The sequence below is a fragment of the Monomorium pharaonis genome, chromosome 3, assembly GCF_013373865.1.
Source record: "Monomorium pharaonis isolate MP-MQ-018 chromosome 3, ASM1337386v2, whole genome shotgun sequence".
NCBI classification, from domain to species: Eukaryota; Metazoa; Arthropoda; class Insecta; order Hymenoptera; family Formicidae; genus Monomorium; species Monomorium pharaonis.
Genome location: NC_050469.1, coordinates 21,249,035 through 21,268,667, shown reverse-complemented (window position 1 = coordinate 21,268,667; position 19,633 = coordinate 21,249,035). Strand labels below are relative to the sequence as shown.

Sequence of the window (19,633 nt, the reverse complement as noted above, 5' to 3'; positions counted from 1 at the left end):
GAAATAACAGATAATAGACAATAAATAAAAATATTTCTAGAATGTTTTATAAACTATCGAACGGAAACTTGAAGATCTGCAATTATGGAAGAATTGAATGCCCATTGTCGGCCTCTGCCAATCACAACGCCGGGTCTCTTTAGTTGAGGACGTTTCCAACAGGTGGATCACGAAGCTACGACGCGAACTCTGCCGTTCCGAGTGGCTTCAGTAGCCGTCTCTGCCGCGGCGTGCGAATGTTTGGGATCGAGTGGATTCGCGTCGCTCTGCGTACCGTCGGTGTGACAGTAGCACCGAGTGCACCGAGGACGAGAACCGGAAGCGCGCCCGCCCGCAGTCGCCTCGCGTCGCCTCGCGGGGCCTCTTGATTTTTCACCGTCTCTACCCTCTGCTTTTCCTCACGCGCGAATGGCAAGGTGGTGGTGCGAGCGGCTTATTATTACACGCGGGTAAGTACTACGTCTGGTCGCTCCCATTATTAGAATCGGACCGTGCTTCGGATCGATACTGGATTCTCTCTCTGTCGTCTCTCCCTCGGACGGCGACGGATACCGCGCGCGGCGACGGATGCTGCGGTGAGAGATTTTTTTTTTCCCGTTTCTCTAACGTGCGGAGGGTGGATTCGCGAGCAAAAAGGGTTTACGTTCCGACGCAGGGCGAAGACGCGTCTTATTCATACTCTCGGCGGCATTCAATCTCGATGGAGACACGCTCCTTCGACGAGCGTGCGGATTTGGATAGAAGCGGAAGACGAAGAAATGGCACTTGTCATTTATCACTGGCGGATTATTCCCGTGGTATTGCACAATATTGTCCCCTTTACATTTCTAGACGCGGAAGAGATTATAACGCGGAAGTGGCTTGATATATCGATCATCTTGGAGTTATCGAGATTTGAAATTCAAATCTTATTATTGATGATCGGGAAATCTTTTCTTTTTTATTGACCCTTTTAAATCTTTTAAATAAATAAATAAATAAATAATAGAAAACATTTTAAGGAAATTCAAAGTGTTTCAAGTACATTGTAAAAAATTTAAATATCTTTAAAATGTGCTACAAATTACTTTACAAGAAAGAAAGTTATAGAAAAGAGGAGGCCAAGGAAGTTGCACATCGTACTTTTTTTCTTTTGAAAATTTAAGGTTTCGACATTGTTTAATTATATTTTCCACGAGAGTCGGAATGAAAGAAAACAATGTAGAATACCCGTAAATGCGCCGTACAATTTGCATACGTATCCACGTATTGCGGAATTATTTATCTGGAAAGTCTCTCAGAGAGACGGAGATGCAATATCCTCTTCCTGTCCGCGGCGATCGGCGGGTTCACGTGTGAAACCAGCAATTTAGTCATCCGGTTTCCGCGTGGCGGCCGTGGCTGCGCGCGAAGTTGAATTTCGGGTTTTGCCCGAGCGTACTTCTGCGGAGATATATATGTGGGAGAGAAAATATCACACGTGCGTGGCCATTTAAAAAGTAGGCCGAGCTATGGTATGCCGTGTCGTACACCGCCTTGAGCAATGCACACCGCCCCGGGAATTTCAATGAGGATTCAGCGTTTTTTTCTTCTTCTTCTTCTTCTTCTTTCGCTTCCTTCGGCGGCTTACATAAGAGTAGGTATGCGTCGTTTCTCCCGTTGCATCCGGCCCCCCTCCGCGTTTATCGCCGTGTCGCGGTGCGAAATTATGCTAACGTGCGCGCGCGCGCGGTTATTGGCAATCGCGATTATTGGCAATCGCGAAATCAACCTGTGATTGGTGGGTTCCGGTATATGAAGTTTATTACTAACCGATAAGAGAGCACTCGCTTGCGGGCCCGTCGTATTGATTCGACTTACCTCGCAACTGCCAAATTCTGTTTAACTATTGAGGAAAAGTATATATGTACTCGCATGTAAACGTTTTCCTCTTAATGATTAATTTTTTAACGAATAAATTTATCCTAAGATCGAACATATTTTTTTAATTTAACACTTTAATTTATTTAGCGGGCAATAAGCTTCACTAGAATGTATTGAAACAAATATTGGTATACACTGAACGGGCGAATAAATTTCAATCGCAATTTCAACGCAAAAGCGTTTATCACTAACAAGAGTTTTACGAATAAATTTAAAGAGCGTCATTAAAACGTATCGAGACATATTGATTACAAGCAAATAAATTTAAGTCGGCCAAACTGTTAATATCTATGAAACTTTCCTTCGATATTTATGCAGTCGAAGGAAAATAAAAGAGGGAAAGGAAAGAAACATAAGGAAAAGCTCACATTGCTCTACGGTTTCGTGTAGCATAGAAATGTTACGCGTCCCTGGTCACCGCACCAACAAATTAACGTCCGCCGTGGATTTCTCACGTGTCACTGGAGTATCCTACTTTCTAAATGGCAGAAAAGAAGCGGGAAACTGCGAACCGAATACCTGTTTATGCGCGCGGAGTGCACGAGGGATCCAAACGGATAATCGCACTGCTAGCGTGATTCGCGTAACAAACGTGGCCAGCAAATTCCTTGGCATACTTTTTCCGTAAAAATTTTTACGATATCTGGAATAAAATCGCGATTTATCGTACCACACGTAGGCGCGACGAGAGGCGCGTGTAGACCGTGGAAAAGTAAATGGGTACACGGCGCGAGGCTCTTTATACCCTGGCCAGGGTCCTTGCACCTGACGCTCATGTTTCACGCGCGATTTTTTCTGAATATTCCACGCACGCGAGGAACCTTTAAATGTGTAACAACCGTTCGCGCAAGCATCGCTTATCCGCGCTTTCTAATTGCGCGAGAAAAAAAAAGCGATAGTGTATTTTGCATAATTAAAAAGAAGTTACCTTTCCTCCATGAGATGTGTACTACGTGTTTGCTTGCGAGGGACAGGCTGTTAATTGAATTTAACGGATCTTAATGTCGCTCGACAGTTTTGTAAGCGTTAGATGCATTTATGCCGTGTGCATTCAATATACACAAAAATTATTGATATGTTTCCGCGAAATATTCCCGTCACGATATCGTGCGTGCGATGGTATTGTTTTTAGTTTACGCTTCCCAATTGTTTATCATCCGATGCGTACGGATAGTTACAAAGATGAGTGGACAATGAAATATTTTACAAACGTTTGTGAATGTACATTCGAGATTTTAATATGGAAAATCAACTGTTATTTCTTTTTCTACAAGTTTTCAACTAACGGAATTCTGAGCGGTATCTTACGAGCACGCGATTTCTCCGGCATCTATTTCGCGAACTGTATCGATGTTCTTTGATGTCGAACGTGAATAACGTGAATAACGAGTGCGGTTCGTCGAACTTTAAATGTAATCTGATGAAGTACACGCATCCGTGGTTCCCAATGCCTCGGCATCGATGTGCGGCGACATGTACGTATTTACGCGCGCGCGACACGGGAACCGCATAAACTCGCATATATATGAATTGATCGCATACATTTTGCGCACGAGACGCGAATAATTCCCTTATATTTATGAGCCCGTTCTTTGTGTTAGTTAAATTCGAAATATTAACAAAATAAAATAAAATCACAATTGAAATGCATAAAATCAGAAGTATTCTGCAATTTAATCGGATAACTTGAATAAGTTTTTTTTTTTTAACTAGGCAACGAGTTATTAGCAAGCAAGCGATTATATTTATTACGCTGTTTCCGCCTTCGGGAAATCGTGAGCAAGTTTAATGGATGCGCGCGGACGGTAGCCGCAAGTGTCTGGAAGACGTATCTCGCGCGGGAGCTTCGGTTTTTTTTTTCTTCAGCTAGGAAATGAGAGAGAAAGTGCGACGTTCGGCGCATGAGAAATGAAATCTGGCGGGCTAATAGGATCAATTATAAGAGATCCCGCCGGGGAATAATTGGCAGTTCTTGGCGGTAATTCAACATCATCGGTGACATTTTAATTATATCGGGCGAATCATCGTTGGATCGTGAGAGCAGAGAGTTTGATTGATGGTGCCTGCAAAAGAACTCGGAAATGCGCTTTTTGTGAAGCGAAGCGTTGCATGATGGTATATGACACGTAAAGTGGTCCGTTATTGATGTTATCAACCCGGCAAGCTGAAAAAGAAGGAGTAAAATGCGTGAAATTTTTTTGCAAACTCCGTGAAAACAGAAAATTAATTAGAGATACGGCGGCCTCTGATCAATCTTTATTTTTCTTCAGGTATAAAAGAAGGAATGAATTTCTCGAAGCAAAATATTTTCATAACTACGTACTTAGCGTAATCTTCCTCGCTCGTTACATAATAGCAGAATCGGACGAGACCTGTCGTCTAATTCCGTTCGCGAGCTGCACGGGTGTTCCGTACGTGTGAACGAGACCCGTCGCACCTGCGCACGATCGGTTTATTGATATCTTAAATCACGCGAAGGGGAGCGTGCCGGGCGTCCACGCTTGAAATTTTCTGCGAGGCGAAACAAAGGCGAGGCCCGCGCCCAAGTTCGGGCACGAAGCAAACGATTTTGTTGTACATCCGTGGATTTCTCTCTTTAACGCGAAAGCACCCGCTCTACTCGAGGTGAAAGTTGACTTATTGTGCAGCGAGCGTGCAAAGTGTCTCGATCAAGTATTTGCCGTGGTCTGCTTTATCGCTGGCAAAATTGCTGCACTCCGCGGAGTGTACGTACGTCATTAATCACCTTTGCAGGATAAGCCAGAACGGATGTTTAGCGAGAAACGCGATTGCGATGTGAAAAATCGAGGCTCGAAGGAAAAAAGAACGCAACGTATCTCTCGGTACGAAGTCGAGTTTAGCGCCTTATACCGCTAGATCCAAAACATTATCGGAATGCAACGTATATATTTTGTGTAGATCTCTATCTTGATATATACGCGATATGGAATGCCTACCGGTGCATGCAGCCGGAAACAAGTGGATGAACGAATAACGTACGCAAAAGTGAACTGGTATGGAATTGGCGGCGAGTTTTAGTTACATTCCGCTGAATCTTGGTAAGCGAGGAATGTTTTAATTGCCGAGAAGAAAGTACGATGCTACTAACGCAAGTCTAACGCAAAGTTATTTTTCGAGGTAAAGCGCCAGTTTTTTTCATTTACAATTTTTCAATAGTATTTTTCACGGGGAATAATAAAAATCTGACAGATAAATAGCAGCTTTTTTTAATTAAAGTAGCGACGTTTATCATTAAACCATCTCGCATCGCACGATGCGGTATTAATTTTTCAAATCCAATTAAAATGCAAAATCCTTCGTTAATTCACTTTTGCTTCTCGCTTAACCGTTGCTTTAAAATCGCGCTAGTGCCGGTTAGACAAGCCTCGTATACGTAAGAAGCAATTAATGTCCGTGTAATGTCTGTCGTCGACAAAATACAAAACTCAATTCGCAGAAGTCATTGCACCCATTTATCTTTAATAGGCGACGTAATTGCTGTTATTTCGAGCGTAATGGTCACTACAAATTAGTGCCTCGGAGGCAACCATTATCGTACGTGCGACGCACGCACAATAAAGATGCGTGATAGCTGATGACTCAAAAAAAAAAGAAAAAAAAATGACGAGATCGTTCGTTTGATAGACTGAAACATATCTCCGTTACTCGCAACGGGCGGTTATCGTAGCGAGGCGAAATGCGATTGCGAGTTGGCGAGATCGCAATTGTCCGTGAAGGCCCGTAGGGAAAACTTGCGTTTTGTTGCGTCGGAAATAGAACGAATAAGTTTTTCTTCTTTTGTTTATTTATTCCCGCGCGCGTATACAGGAAAAATGATATACTCGCGAAGCGCGTTTGCATAAACCGTCGTCAGGTTGATCTCCTTCACGCACACGCGCGCGCGCGCGCGCGCGCGAGTCTCGCACCTGCTGGAAGTGATATCGTTTTTTGTTTTCCAATTAGCATCGATTAATTTAACTCAATGTCGCTGAAAGGTAAACTGCGGGCGCAGGTGAAACGGTTACCTGAAGACGCTCGCCGTCGAGGAATAACACGTAATCCACGGCGATGGAAAATTACGAGAGACGTGCGCGCTTCTTCTTTTCCCGTCCGTCCGTCGTCGCGTCGATGATTGTGTCTGAAAAAAAAAAAAGGTAGCGTTGCACAGGTGTGCAACGACCGCAGGATTATTTTTTTCCCCTTTATCAATGTGTGTACGGCCCTGAATTCCCGGGTGCCGTTACTCGAGCAGGCCCGTTCTACTTGCCCTCGTGCCGAGCGAGACTTTGTCAGCCTTTCTAAAGCGCCGCACGAGAGTACCGGGGCTTGGCGAAATATTCACCGGGTATCCGCAAATCATCTTGCCGGTGTGCAACGATAAAGTTGGCCTTTGAGGGCCAACTTTGTCTATCGGTTTTCCTTTGTAAGGACTTCTGCTAAGCTTGCCCCGTAAATTGCGTTCAATATACGCGGTATATTCTAATCCGCTTTCCTCCAAATTTCACGATACCATTATATTGTCGTTTATTTCTTCAGGCATCTAGCTGGAGAATTTTGAAGAATCCGATTGTCTGTCCGAAGCGTTGCAATTGCAATACAGATTACATTTATCACTCTCAAACTGAAATATTTTTAGCGGCAGAAACTTTAACTTTTAAAATGATTAATTTTTTGGGGGGACGAGAGCGAGACTCGATGAAACACTTCGCCTCGTCGCGAGGCAAATCTCTACGAGAGAAATCTCAGGCCGTGGAAAATGGCGTGTGGATGCGTGAATTCTTTTAAAACGCCACAGATCTCTCGCACCGCGAGATGCAGGGGAATAGAAAAGTTGTAGGACGGCTGTTGTAATCGTGAAAACTTGCGGCGTACCGCATAATGAGGATGAAAAAGCGGAGATTGAGAACACAATGGAAAGGCGCGTGCATCGCGACGCCCAATTAATTTGCTTTGTACACCGGATTCCGGAAGGAAGGGGGCGGTGAGAGAAAGAGACAGGGAGGGCTAATTGCAGAACGTCCCGTGCTGACGCTTTGCGGTAATTAAGCAATTACAATTGTACTTTGTCATCAGTGCCGAGCGCCCGACGTTTGCGAGTCGAGCGAGCATCAGCCGCCGACCAACGGCTGATCGGACTTCCTCGGGACGTGCGCTGTTCATTCACTTTTCATCGAGAGGGGAAGGGGGGGAAGGGAGAGCAAAAAAGTGATTACGAGCCGAACGATTGTATTTTCCGCTCCGTCAACCGGTTGCGCGTCGTCGTGCGATTTTTCGAGAACCGGTCGTGCGAGAGAACCGGTCTCTCTTTCTCTCTCTTTTTCTGTCGCGTGCAGGGGCCCGTGGATTGTTGACGGTAACGGAATTGCACCGACGACGGAATCGATGATGAAGTGCGTACGCAATTATCATACGTTGCATCGCGTAATGAGGACTCGACACTGTCCTTGCGTTCGCGATCTTTTTGCCAATATAGAGCCAGCGTATTTGTATTTCATATAATAACCCGACGAGACGCGGCCGCCAATTATTCGGATGACGATTATAAAGTTGCGCGACGTCCTCGCGTACATTTTCATTGCACGGACGAAGGGTGGGGGGAGGGGGCTACGTGACGTGACGGGAATTTCTGCGATGCGCGTGCATTCCTTTACCGGAGTAATTATAAAGAATACGTGTACAGCTTTTTTATTGTTGTACATACAATACGCGCAATGTGCCTTAATTAGAAATATCTGAATCATTCGGGACGTAAGCCGGTTATTAGTTAGACAAGCGGAACTAATCGCTTCTTCCACTGCAGATATATTTATTCTACTTCCGTGTAATGTATAACCCCGTTATGAGCTTTTCTTTAGTACTGCGCTCTATATTGTCGCGTCTTCTCTCTCATGTTTCTTTCTTCCTTCCTTTGGATAGAAGAGAAACCGCGATTGTTTTATCGATATAATAAGAAACGCGCGGGTTTGTGTGACATCAGCTTCTTGCCTTAAAATCAATTAATTAGTTTTTGTTTATGATTAATATTGAAACGCCTTCTCTATTATCATATTTTAATTGGTTAAGATAAGGAGGAAAGACTATAACTCTCAATTTCTCAATCAATTAAAATTCGCGATATCATTTCTATAGTTTCAGTTTATGATTGGGTTTCAAGATTGTGTTCAGCGCGCGGTTTATAAAACTGAAATCGTATTGAAGACTTACATATAAATTAAGCACCAAGGAGCGCCAGTAATTGGCGCTTCTTTACAATTATTAACGTTTGAGGCACAATGTTAAACTTTTGACCGACATTTCGATAACGCTTCCACAAGTCCGTTGCGCGCACTAATTAACAAGGTTCTTTCGCATTCATGCGGATTTTTACGTTACAATGCATTTTATTCATATTTTATATAGGTTTTATCAATAATTTATATATACATAAAAAAAAGAACAACTTACTTCCTACATTCACGCGGAGGAAAGTTTATAACGCGTTTATGGCGCAGCACCATGGACGGGGACGGTCCAATGGGTTAATAAGCGGGATCGCTTCGGATGAAGTGCCCGGGCTGAGTGAAGGATCACGCACGTGCACGTGCACTCACGCATGTGTACTCGCGTTAGCGCACTCGGCGAGAAGCACCCACGAGGGCCGTGAAGAATTTTTACGAGCGCGAGTACCCGAGAGAGGGAGAGAGAGAGAGAGCTGTCTCGTTTATGAGTTAGAAGTACGGGAAGTCATGCACCGCGTGCGCCGCCCGGGTACCCGTCGACCGTGGAACCCGTCGTACCGGTTTCCATCGGATTCCGGTCCGTGCCGCGCCGCGCCGCGCGCCGCCCGCCGCCGCCGGTTCGACGGCACCGGGAAGACGTGGACGGGGCGAACCCTACCCTCGAGGCGCCCCTGAAGAGCGCACCCGTCCGCCGATTTCACATCGGTGTGGTGCACCGTCATTTGTTTAACCAGGTCACGTACTACTACGTGTAAATTTAGATAATCTTACAGTTGGACTTGAACATTTTCTATTGGTCAACGTGAGGTTGGAAAGCTGAAACCCTTTGAATATAACGTAATGCGTCATTCTCTTTCGGTAAGAGAAAAAGGAAAAGAGGAGGGAACTGCTCGGTGAACGAAGATGATGCGTTTTCTGATTTCTAACTTGAATTCAATTTCTTTTTAACAAAATTTTAATTAGATATATTATTGGATACTATACTTTTAATATCATTAACAATTTTCTAATTTGATGTAATTAATTTATTATCGTATTGTATTACAGAAATTATTGTTTGGAGAAGTTTGATTTTAAATTAATCAAAATTAATGAATTGTGTAATAAAAAATTAATAAAAAATTAAAGGATCGCAAATATGATATTAAAGCAATTTCCTTGAAAGCAAAAGAATCTTGCAATGGATACATCTGACGACACTTTTCATTGCAGAGCATCTTGTCCCGCTTTTATTGCGCTATACAAGATTATAGTCCTTATCGTCCAATTAGATTGCTACGGTTGAAGATTCCATTTCAATTTCAGCGTAGCTTTGCGAGATTCCTTTGCAAGGTGCGCGATAGCCGTATCCCTATCCCCGTTTGAGATAAAGTGCGTGCTACATATACAACACATGTGCAACGTCATGGAGTTTACGTTGCAGAACCGGTGGAGATAACTAAAAACCGTGACTGCAACATTGCAGGACGCAGAGATGCTGTTGGCTGCATAAATCTCGTAGGTTTTATCGCATCCAGTCGGAAGCGAAGCGTGTTCGTAATATATCTTCGAATCTTTTAGATATTTGTCTAGTCTACCACTACAAGTCGAAAATTCGTGTCGCTGGAACGAAGCTACGTATTACGAGTTAATAAATTGAATCTTGACGTAGTAATTTAGTGGCATTGATCTTTCCGTCGACATTTTCTTCAATTGTAAAATATTATTCGACATAAGAAAATTGTTTCTTTATTTCTACATGTAATGAGAGAAATGTTTTCTTACTTATATATATTTTGAAAAATATCAAATATTGCGAAGCTGTTATTAGTCATTTAATTAGGCGTTTGACAATTTTGCATTGATAACATTGAAGTCCACTTTAATGTTATTATCAAATCAATAACGGAATATTAAAAGTTAGGAGACCCAGAAATGCTTGAAGTTTATGCGAGATGATACTACGATCAATTAATTAAGAAAAAAGTTGTAAATTAATTATATAATTAAAAGTGTTACGTCCTATGTTCTATTCTACTTTTTCTAATAGTTATGTTTAAAGTCTTATAGATAGTTCCGGTTAATGCTGCATAAATCAAAGGCAATTACGCGATTTCAAGAACTATTTTACGAGGACGTGTTACGATCCCACGGTTGCGCACGTGGAATCTCATGCGCCGTATGGCGTTTACGCTCTTTGAAGCGGAATAGATTCGCTTGAGTGCACTTTCTCAGAGGAATTTATTCCAAGCGATCTATATGATCTTTAAACCAGTATATCATATATGCAGTGTAATGCACCGTACATGAGTCAATCTATCTCGACGAGATTCTTTGCTATTTTTCATAGCTTTGCGTTATATGGGATGTCGGAATCGGACGGATGCAGCATCGGTCTTTTTCTTTTCTCAGGAAAATGGTCGAGTTTCCAAGTCATTAAAAGTAATCCATTTTTCGTAAATTACATTTAAAAACGTAGAAAACTAATGAAACATTATTTCTGATTTAACTAATATGAGGACTGTAGTTTAATATATAAAATCTTGCTTTAAAGATTAGTTTCTGACATATCGAAGCTTAAAAGAATTGTGGCCAATATAATGGTATTTTTCTCTCAGAAAAATTCTACAATCTGCAACAAACAAGTTATTTCCCGTTAATTTTAATGTCTTGTAAATATGTCTCGCAATTTTGTCTATTATTTTTACATTTCCTTTGGCCTTCACAAGCTAAAATACAATATAATAATAATAAGTTGGATATTAGACTGTGTATATATCGCAAGAAATAAGAAGAGCTGCCATTTCTCGGCATTTCTAAGTAACTGTGTATTAAAATAATTGTCGGCTTTAAATGCAATCGTATAAAACTATCGTAAAACTAGGAATAACATTTGAATTAAATTGATCATCATCCTGGCTGGAGTGATATTTTTCGCAATAAACTCTTTATAGTATGTTAAGATGTTTGTAGCAGTGTTATTAAATTTGACGATCACATTGTAAAACTGAAAAATATATTTAATAATTGATGTAAAAGTATCATTAAGCAAGATACTCTTCGATCGGAATATATAAGTTATAATTGTAAAACTAGTAATAAAATTAATAGTACAAACTGTAATTTGAATGAAAGTCGGTTATATGTTTTCTCTCAATGAATTTTATAAAAATATGTCGCGCGTTAATTGAATCGCGTGTAATATTTTCGCGGATCGTTGTGTACGTGAGGTGCGTAAAGTTCGTTGACGCCGACAGACGTGACGTCGCTATAATAAAATAACGAACCCATTATAACGCCGGCCCATTGTCTGCAGTGGGCAGTTGCTCTTTGTGACCCATCTAACAACACGATCCTGCCTCACACGTGCATCGGCTTCTCTACGTGGGGCCCTTTGCACGATGGAATTCACCACGGCTCGTGCGCAGTCGGGTCACGGCCCGAGGGGAACGTGAGAGCACACGTATCTACACATGATCAGCGCGATACTGTCGCGGCAGTATTATAGGCATATATAGGTACATACCTATATGCGACGTATGTAATATCGTGTATGCGTATGGAATTCCCGCAGCGGCGCTGGCACAGGCCTAGGTGCATCGTACGTTTAAAAATAATCTCGGGGAAACTATACGAGAGAGGGATCGTACTCCGTCTTGTTCTGTTCCCCTTCAGGTTCTCTTGTTTACGCACAATTATGCTTTGGCTCATTAACAGCAGCCAAGTGGAAGAATGTTGGGAGAAATTAGGGTTGAAAACGTCCGCGAGATCGATAACAGCTCAATCTGCTGAACGGATATAGGTAATAAAGAGGCTATACAATTGTTACCACACTTGTTACTGAATTGATAATGTTGGTGAAACGTTTCTTTGTATCTGCAATGTTACGTGATATTTGCAGGGATTCGATGATATGATCAATTTTTGTCTTGTGTTTCAGAATAAATTCTGTCAGCGCGATATTTTTTAAACAAGTCTTTTTATACTTATATTTGCACTTACATAACTCGAAAATTCTTCAATGAAAACTTAGTCGTTTGTGAAAGAGACTTCTATTTGACATGGATTATAGTCAGATAATTGCTTGGCACAGGAAACTGTCATAAAACGTTAGTCTGTTATCACCATTTGTCTAATCACTCATTCATAACGTTCTGTGTGTCATGCAAGAAAAATTTATCTTTTTTTTGTGTGTGTGTGTAACTTAAGTGCACGGCATTTCTACTTGATAACATTAATATACATAAATAGATAAAAACATCTATTCATACATAAACACTTAAAAATAAACTTTTACAAACTTTTTATATAGAAAATTTTCTACAATATTTTTATGATATAAAACTATTTGCTGTAAAGCAAATGGAAGATATAAAGTTTGTAATGTTATTTTATTGTTACTAGTATTGACTTCTTTAAATTTAATTTAAAAAAAGAAACATAAAGAACTAAACTTTAATAAAATTGTGTTTTCCTTCGTTCAGAATTCTGACGTTGCTTGGCATAGTGAATATTGAAAGACGTAATTTAATAGGTGCCAGCCGCATTGAAATATTAATGGTAACTCAGACGTCGCGTAGTTTACCTGGAAATATGAATTTTTAAAGCTTTACTTCGGGCAAGAAAAACCTCTCTGGAGCTTTACAAAATTTGAAAGCGTCTCGTCGATAAGAATTTTATTTGCGAATTCCATCACGCTGCCTTCTATATAAGCCATCTATTTCTCGCATGTGCGTCTATATGTTCGCATGTTCGTTCGACGAGGTGAAATCGGCGCCGAAAGTGACGAAATCGCACGCAAATAGCCGAGAATAACGTCTCACATGGTCAATATATATTCATATGTAACTTATACGTGTATGTGTGTATGCCTCGCAAAGAATAGAGACTTTCACGGTTCCTTCGAATTTCTCAGACGTCTTAAAAAGCATTTCTCGACATTAGCTTTTGTTTCTAATAACTGACATTTAAAAGATAAGAAACCTTGGAAGGAATTGTGTGTGTGTGTAAAAAGAATTTTCTGGCAAGGTTTTTTACCTTTTTTGTATAAATACATTTTATTTAATTCCTTGAAAGCGTATCTCTGCACAAAAATAATTCGTTAAAAAATCTGGCACTGAATGCTTCTTTGTTTCCTCGTTCGAAACTATTATTTTTGAAAACATTTTATCTATCATATTTAACGATTTGAACATTAAATATTAATTTAATAGCAGAAATTTTTTTCTCCAAGAAAATTTGCTAAATTACAAAAAAAAGAAACGAATATTTTTCGTTTCAAGTGATTTTTTCCTCAGGATTATTCTATAGATCTTTTCGTAACAAATTAACAAATATTTTTGTAAACGACAATACGATAAGTGGATTTTAATTAAAAAAATAAAGTTTTATCAGCCTCGAGACAGGATGCAGCTAAGATTTCACGAAGTCGAAGTTTGTTTTCTGCAGCGCGATTACGGCACAATGTAACGAACAATGCATCGCAATTGCTCTATAAAAAGAAATTTTGTTGCATTTACGTTGCGAGCGGAAGATAGAAGCTTCCAATGTTGCCTTCCAACAGCTAATTGAGTAAAGTAAAAGCAGGAATAAGCAACGTATGCCCGTTTCAGAAGTTTGTACACAAATAAGAGATCTAATAAAATCCTTCTATTACGTCGTGTCAACAAAGCTAATTCCGCCGTTGAGGCAGATGATTGATTGCGATGAAGATTTATAGCAGAAACGGCTATTTTTATCCTTCCTGGAAAAGGAGGAAATTACATCGGATGACTTTAATAGCCGACATACGCGCGTAGGAAGAAACCATGCAGTAGATGGTTAACATTAATACTCCCGGCCGCGGCACATAGGAGCCGCCGCGCCCCATCAAGGGTCACACTTATCTCATTGAGCCCTATCAAACTCAATTACGGACGCTATAATTAACGTTCCATTTAGCTGGCATACTTGAGCACCAATAGATACCCGGGAGAGGGCTGCTGTTATTATCGAAAACTGCGCGTGGGAGGGTGAGCTATCGGGCGGACGAGTGCCCAGAGAGTGGGAGAATCCGTGCAAGGAGAATCGAGTTATTAAATGCAAATGTACGGGCGAAAATGTGCAGCCGACTGACAACCGGCTTCCAGACAAAGATCCGGCCAGTCAATGGCGCGCTTGTCGCCTCGCCAGCAGCAGAAACAGACACGGCCGGTGAGAGTCTCGAGCGAGTAAAAAATTACAAGCTGAAGACGCTCCGCGATGATAAATGGAAACGTACAGCCGTCAATGATCGTATCCATGAAGGCGCGAGCGATCAATGACGATTCTTGCCGGAAATGCGAATAATCAGCGGTAATTGCCTGCGCGCAAGTGGAGAAAGACGAATGATTGTACGTAAATAAATTACTCTTCCCAAAAAATTGTTCCATTATACCTTTCTCTGGCGTAGGACAATTAAGGGAATTCGAAGAATCCTATGAAATGAACCGCACGATTTTTTAGGCCTCGATCTGAAACGTGACGTCGTGTCTGAAATTGCAAATTGCGGACTTCCTCATTCTTGTGTTCGACTCTTCAATTCGCTCTACGACTCTATTTGAAACGCTCTATTATGTACGACACCACCACCACCACCACCACCACTACTTGCGCGTCGTAGTTGCACAACGTAATTCTCTCTTGGATCGCCGCAGCAGGTTGATGATGTACGGCTAGCAGGATGATGATCGAGGTGATGCCAGGTCTCTGAAAGAGGAAGGAGGGGGGCGAAATCATTGGCAGACTCCGAGGAGAGAAAGAGAGAGAGAGAGTGGGAGAGTACAGTAGGTTCAGTCCGCGCCGAACCGCTGTTGAGCGCGGATACAGTGACTCACGACTTTCGACCAGCTCTGGCCTTTGTCTATCTTTTGTTGCTCTCGCAGTTGCGTTGACGTCGCGATCGATCGCCGTCCAGGTTCCGTCGCCCGAATCGACGTGACCGAATGTGTTCCTCCGATGTGTCGGAGCGCGTCGAGAGGATTTCACCTGACAGGTAGGTCTCTCGCTATCGGAAAACTCGAACTGTCACTTCTATTTTTGCCTACGGCTGACATTTCTGAGATTTCGCGTCATTTCTTTTTGCCGTAAAATGCCGCTCGACGGGGACGATTTCTCATCCCGCTCCTGTCGTATCTTTCTCGCGAGAGTCTCCCTGATTCTCCGGTTTTTACGAGACAAAATTAAACGCGAGAGAGCGATTGATATAGGTGGAGGGATAGAATGTTTCGCGATTGTTTGACCTTTTTGCGTCGATCGTATATCAGAGGGGAGCGTAAATTGGATTTGCCGAGTGGATCGGATGAGGATAGCTGACATACAAAAGCGAGTGCAGTGACAACAAGGTGTTTGGCGTTCAATCTAGGTCTTCAGGTCGATCGTGTAATTTTATTTATTGCGTTTAATAGCGGGGAAGAAGCGATATTGGCACGTATAACTTTCAAGAGTCTGCCGTACAGTGTTGCGCGCATATTAATTTTACTATTCCGTTCGCAGTTTATGTCAAATGTCAAATCAATGACGAATCGACCCGACCATCGACTCTCGATAGCAATCGCCGCCGAGATTGGCCGGATGATTTGATTGACGGAGCGTATCGTAAAAAATTAGCCGAGCGCACTTTCCCCGGAATGATGTTTTTTTTTTCCATTTGCAATGGAATGAAATTGCGTCGGGCGAGTGAGCAACGCGCCGCAGCGTTCTCTAGCTTTGCCAGAAGATGAGTTAGAGGATTTGGAAAGTGGCGAGGGAGAGAGAGAGAGAGAGAGAGAGAAAGAGAGGGAGGGGGGAGGAGAGACAGACAGAGACGTTGCGATACATTTTTAAATATACGCATTGTCGCTGGACGTTGTGATCACTAGATATGCGAGATTTATTCGTTCCCGTTTCACCGGTCCATGGGCATGTCCTATTTCGAGGTATATCTCTATGGGATCGCATTGTGTGTTGAACAGGTGCTTCGTTATCAAATGAAAACCAGAGATTGGTCACGCGATAACGCACTTCCGATTTATCCGCTTCTCTCGTTTGTTTTTGCACGTAAGCCTTGTAATCGTTGAATAACCGATTGCGGCGAACGCCGTCGTCGCGTCGCGGTAAAACGCGGTGGGCGTTTTACCGTAAATAATTATTCGATCGAGTCGTATGACAAAGTTACGGTACATGATTTAGAGAGAATGTATCGAAATAAATATTTATTCCCACAATATTAAAATAGTACACCGAGAAAATGAGCTGAGTACATCGACAAGACATACATGAATGAGTGCGTTGATGAAACCAAATAAAACTTCTAATTATTATAACGAGACTCGGGAATTTATAACCAGAACGCTTGATAGACTTTATTATGATCCAGTAATTCCTACAAGATTTCTGATTCATCATTTGTAAGTAAATATACTGGTTGCATTTACCAGATTTCCAGTTAATGCAACAATCTTTTTTTGCAGTGTTTTAACTGTAACTAGAATTAATAAATGATTTGTAATTATGTTTTTTGTACTAAAAAACCTTATTTGTGTGTAAATTAAATTAATTGATTAATAAAAAATTAAATGGCACAAAATATAGTTAAAATGAAGAAAATGAAATCTTAAAGTGACTATGTATATAAAGTTGGAAAACTGAATGACATTTTGGATCGTTTTACGACTTCAACTCGTAAAGAGCTCAATTATTATATATCATAAATTCGATTAGCTCATTTGATAAGGATTAGTGTACTCGCGGATTCTCAGTTTACACATATCTAGATAGAATTGCGATCTTCGCTGTGTTTTGCAGGTTCTACTGGCATCATTAATGTTGACTTAGTAGCGGATGCATTGTACCAATCTTGACGTACGTGGGAAACAACTTCCACATTTCTTTTCATTCCCGTCTACTTGTAATTTTCTTGCTATAGTTATGCTGTTAGCTGTATCATCGTGGCCTTTATATATTCACTTTCCATAAAAATTCTGTCTTTTATTCTACCTTTAGCAATCTCTTTTTCAAAGGTCACGTGCCAGAAAAGCTGTGCTGCTGATTTCTCTATGTGATATGCGTGTATGTGTGTGATATATGCCCTTTCCTTTCTTATTTTTATCATGAATTTCATTAGAATATGCAATACATATCTTCTGTATCTGTATTTGAAATTTCTACATATATATATTCTTTTATTTTGTGTATGAGTATACTCTACTATTGTATAACATTTATAAAGATAGAATCAATTTTTATCCTATTCTCCATATAGAAATTTACATCAGCAAAGAACCGAAATTTTTATGCTCCGTATTATTCCCGTTATCTTTGTTGCTTTCGTTGAATTATGCATCATTGCTCTCGTGAGCATAGCTCATCTCGAGGATGTGAATGTCCCATGAATTACTCGGTGAAGCGATATACGCTGTTAGCCAACCGCATAGGTAGGGTGCAAAATGAAACACTGCTGGATTAATCCGCGCCATTGTCTCTATCATTCATGACACTGTGTGTGTCAATCCTACAATAGGGAGCTACACAATAGTTTTACGTTGTAGCTTCCGTGCGCTGCGGCGATCTATGATTTACCATTCACAAAATGATAAAAAGGGTGCACGCGTGAAAACGCGTTTGTCAGCTGTGACGTACGAAAACAAGAAAGTAAATGTAACGGTATTATATGTTATACACGGTGTGCGTCATGCGGTAAATACTGCGAATTAATCTCCATATGTTATCGACAAAGAAAGGTGCAGCTTTACATAAACAAATGTTTTTTTTTTTACTACACGCGCTGAAGGTTACACGTATCAGCGTAAATCAACATGGAATTGTACAATGTCTCCCGCAATGAACGGACGATAATTATTCTTTAGTACGAAGGAAGACGTGCGGCGAGATTAAGACGCACCTGCCCGAGACGTCAAACCGCGGCGTGTAAAATGACACGCTTCGATTTCACCTCTAAAACTTTTTCGCGCTCTTGCACACGTTCCAGCAATCTTGGCGGTGTCGTGTTATATCAGGGAGCGTCATCACGAAAAGCAAAATGCGAATTTCGCACGCTTCTCTTTACGAAGGAAAAGTTATTTTTCTTTCTGCCTCGTCAAGACAGTAAACTTAGATTTGAATAATATCTCGTGTTAGATCACGCGAACTTAATGCGTCTACACGATTTTATTATAATCCTAAGTATCAGCAGGAAATAGCAACGAATGATAATTAGATAAATCGCAAATTTGTACTGTGAAGTTGGTTAATAGGCTACTTAACTGCAGACACGACTGCACTGTGAGCGAGAAATTAAATTACGTCTCTTTTACATGGATCTAGGTCATATGAATTGAGGACTGTTCGCTATAATTCTCAAAGCAGAGGTGTTAATATTACCCGAAACCTTGATCCGTTGATCGACAAGCTTGCAATTGTAAATTATCGAACTATCAATTTTTCAGGTTATTGCTTCGCCTTGCACTTTGTTTTATTGTTGGAATCTGGCCGCACCTTGTTTCTCAATACACGCCACGTATTTAGACCACACGGCCTGGCTAGTGGCGGTGTGACTAGTTTCAACAAAAGAATCGTAACTTATTCATGTAAAAATTTTACTATTCTCTTTGTTTTTTGTTGATTGTGAAAAGAGAAAGAGAGTAACTACATTTATTCGATAAATAGGATTTATCTTATGAATAAAATATTTTACTTGTTGGTGGAAGAACGGAAAGAAGAGTAAAAGAATTTATCCGCGCTACTAGAAATCGTGTGAGAACAGACTGCGGCATGATGGGAATCTCCACTCGTAGCTGGTACTTTGCTAATGCCCACGCGAGGTTATTTGTAATTTCTGACTCACTATTTTCGAGGCTCTCGTGTCGATTCGTATCGGTACAATTTTTATAAAAATTCTACGTATGTCCCCAAAAAGCTTTGCAAATAAAAAAAGAGGACTTGAAACCGTCATGAATTTTATCGCGAGTAGAAATCTGAATTTATGTTACATTCAGGTCCCAATCCCCGCGTCACGTTTTCATCTTCGGCTTTCGAAAATGTCGACGATCTCACGTCAAAATCGAAGATCTTTCGCTCGGGACATTCGGAGCAGGCGAATGAAAGCGTGATACGAATAAAACAGTTCCTATTCCTCGCTGTCGTCTGTCGTCGTGGTGTGCTGTTCGTCGAGCGTGTCTGCGACTGGTACGCGATCGCCCGCGACTTACACACGCACGAATGATAGATATACACACACACCTACATGAGTCGAGATGCTGTCAATTCAAAATCCGCATGTATGTTATGTTAACTAGCACACACGAGCCGCGCACGCGGTGTGTGTGTGTGTGTGTGTGTGTGTGTGTGTGTGTGTGAAAGAGAGAGAGAGAGAGCTCAAGGCTAGGATATCCGGAGAATATTACGAATCGTGGTGTTTCGCGATGTTTCCTCTCTAAATGTTAATTGAACCCTCTAATCCTCTACGTCGTGTTGACTGATAATTAACTACCGGATTACTTTGTTATCGTGATACTAATCACATGTCGGCTTTCACACCT

The 19,633-nt window shown here is 41.3% G+C and overlaps 1 protein-coding gene across 2 annotated transcripts in view; it reads left to right on the top strand.

Annotated features, from left to right (window-relative positions):
- Positions 1-213: 213 nt before the first annotated feature.
- Positions 214-19,633, top strand: part of LOC105841075 (guanine nucleotide exchange factor for Rab-3A) — a 29,341-nt gene continuing 9,921 nt past the window's right edge. Inside the window, exon 1 of one of the 2 annotated variants that reach the window (XM_036284019.1) lies at positions 214-449. The gene's annotated coding sequence lies outside the window, so the exon portion shown is untranslated. Of the gene's footprint in view, positions 450-14,271; positions 15,112-19,633 lie in introns of those variants that run through there. The other variant, XM_028189027.2, reaches the window with a different exon arrangement.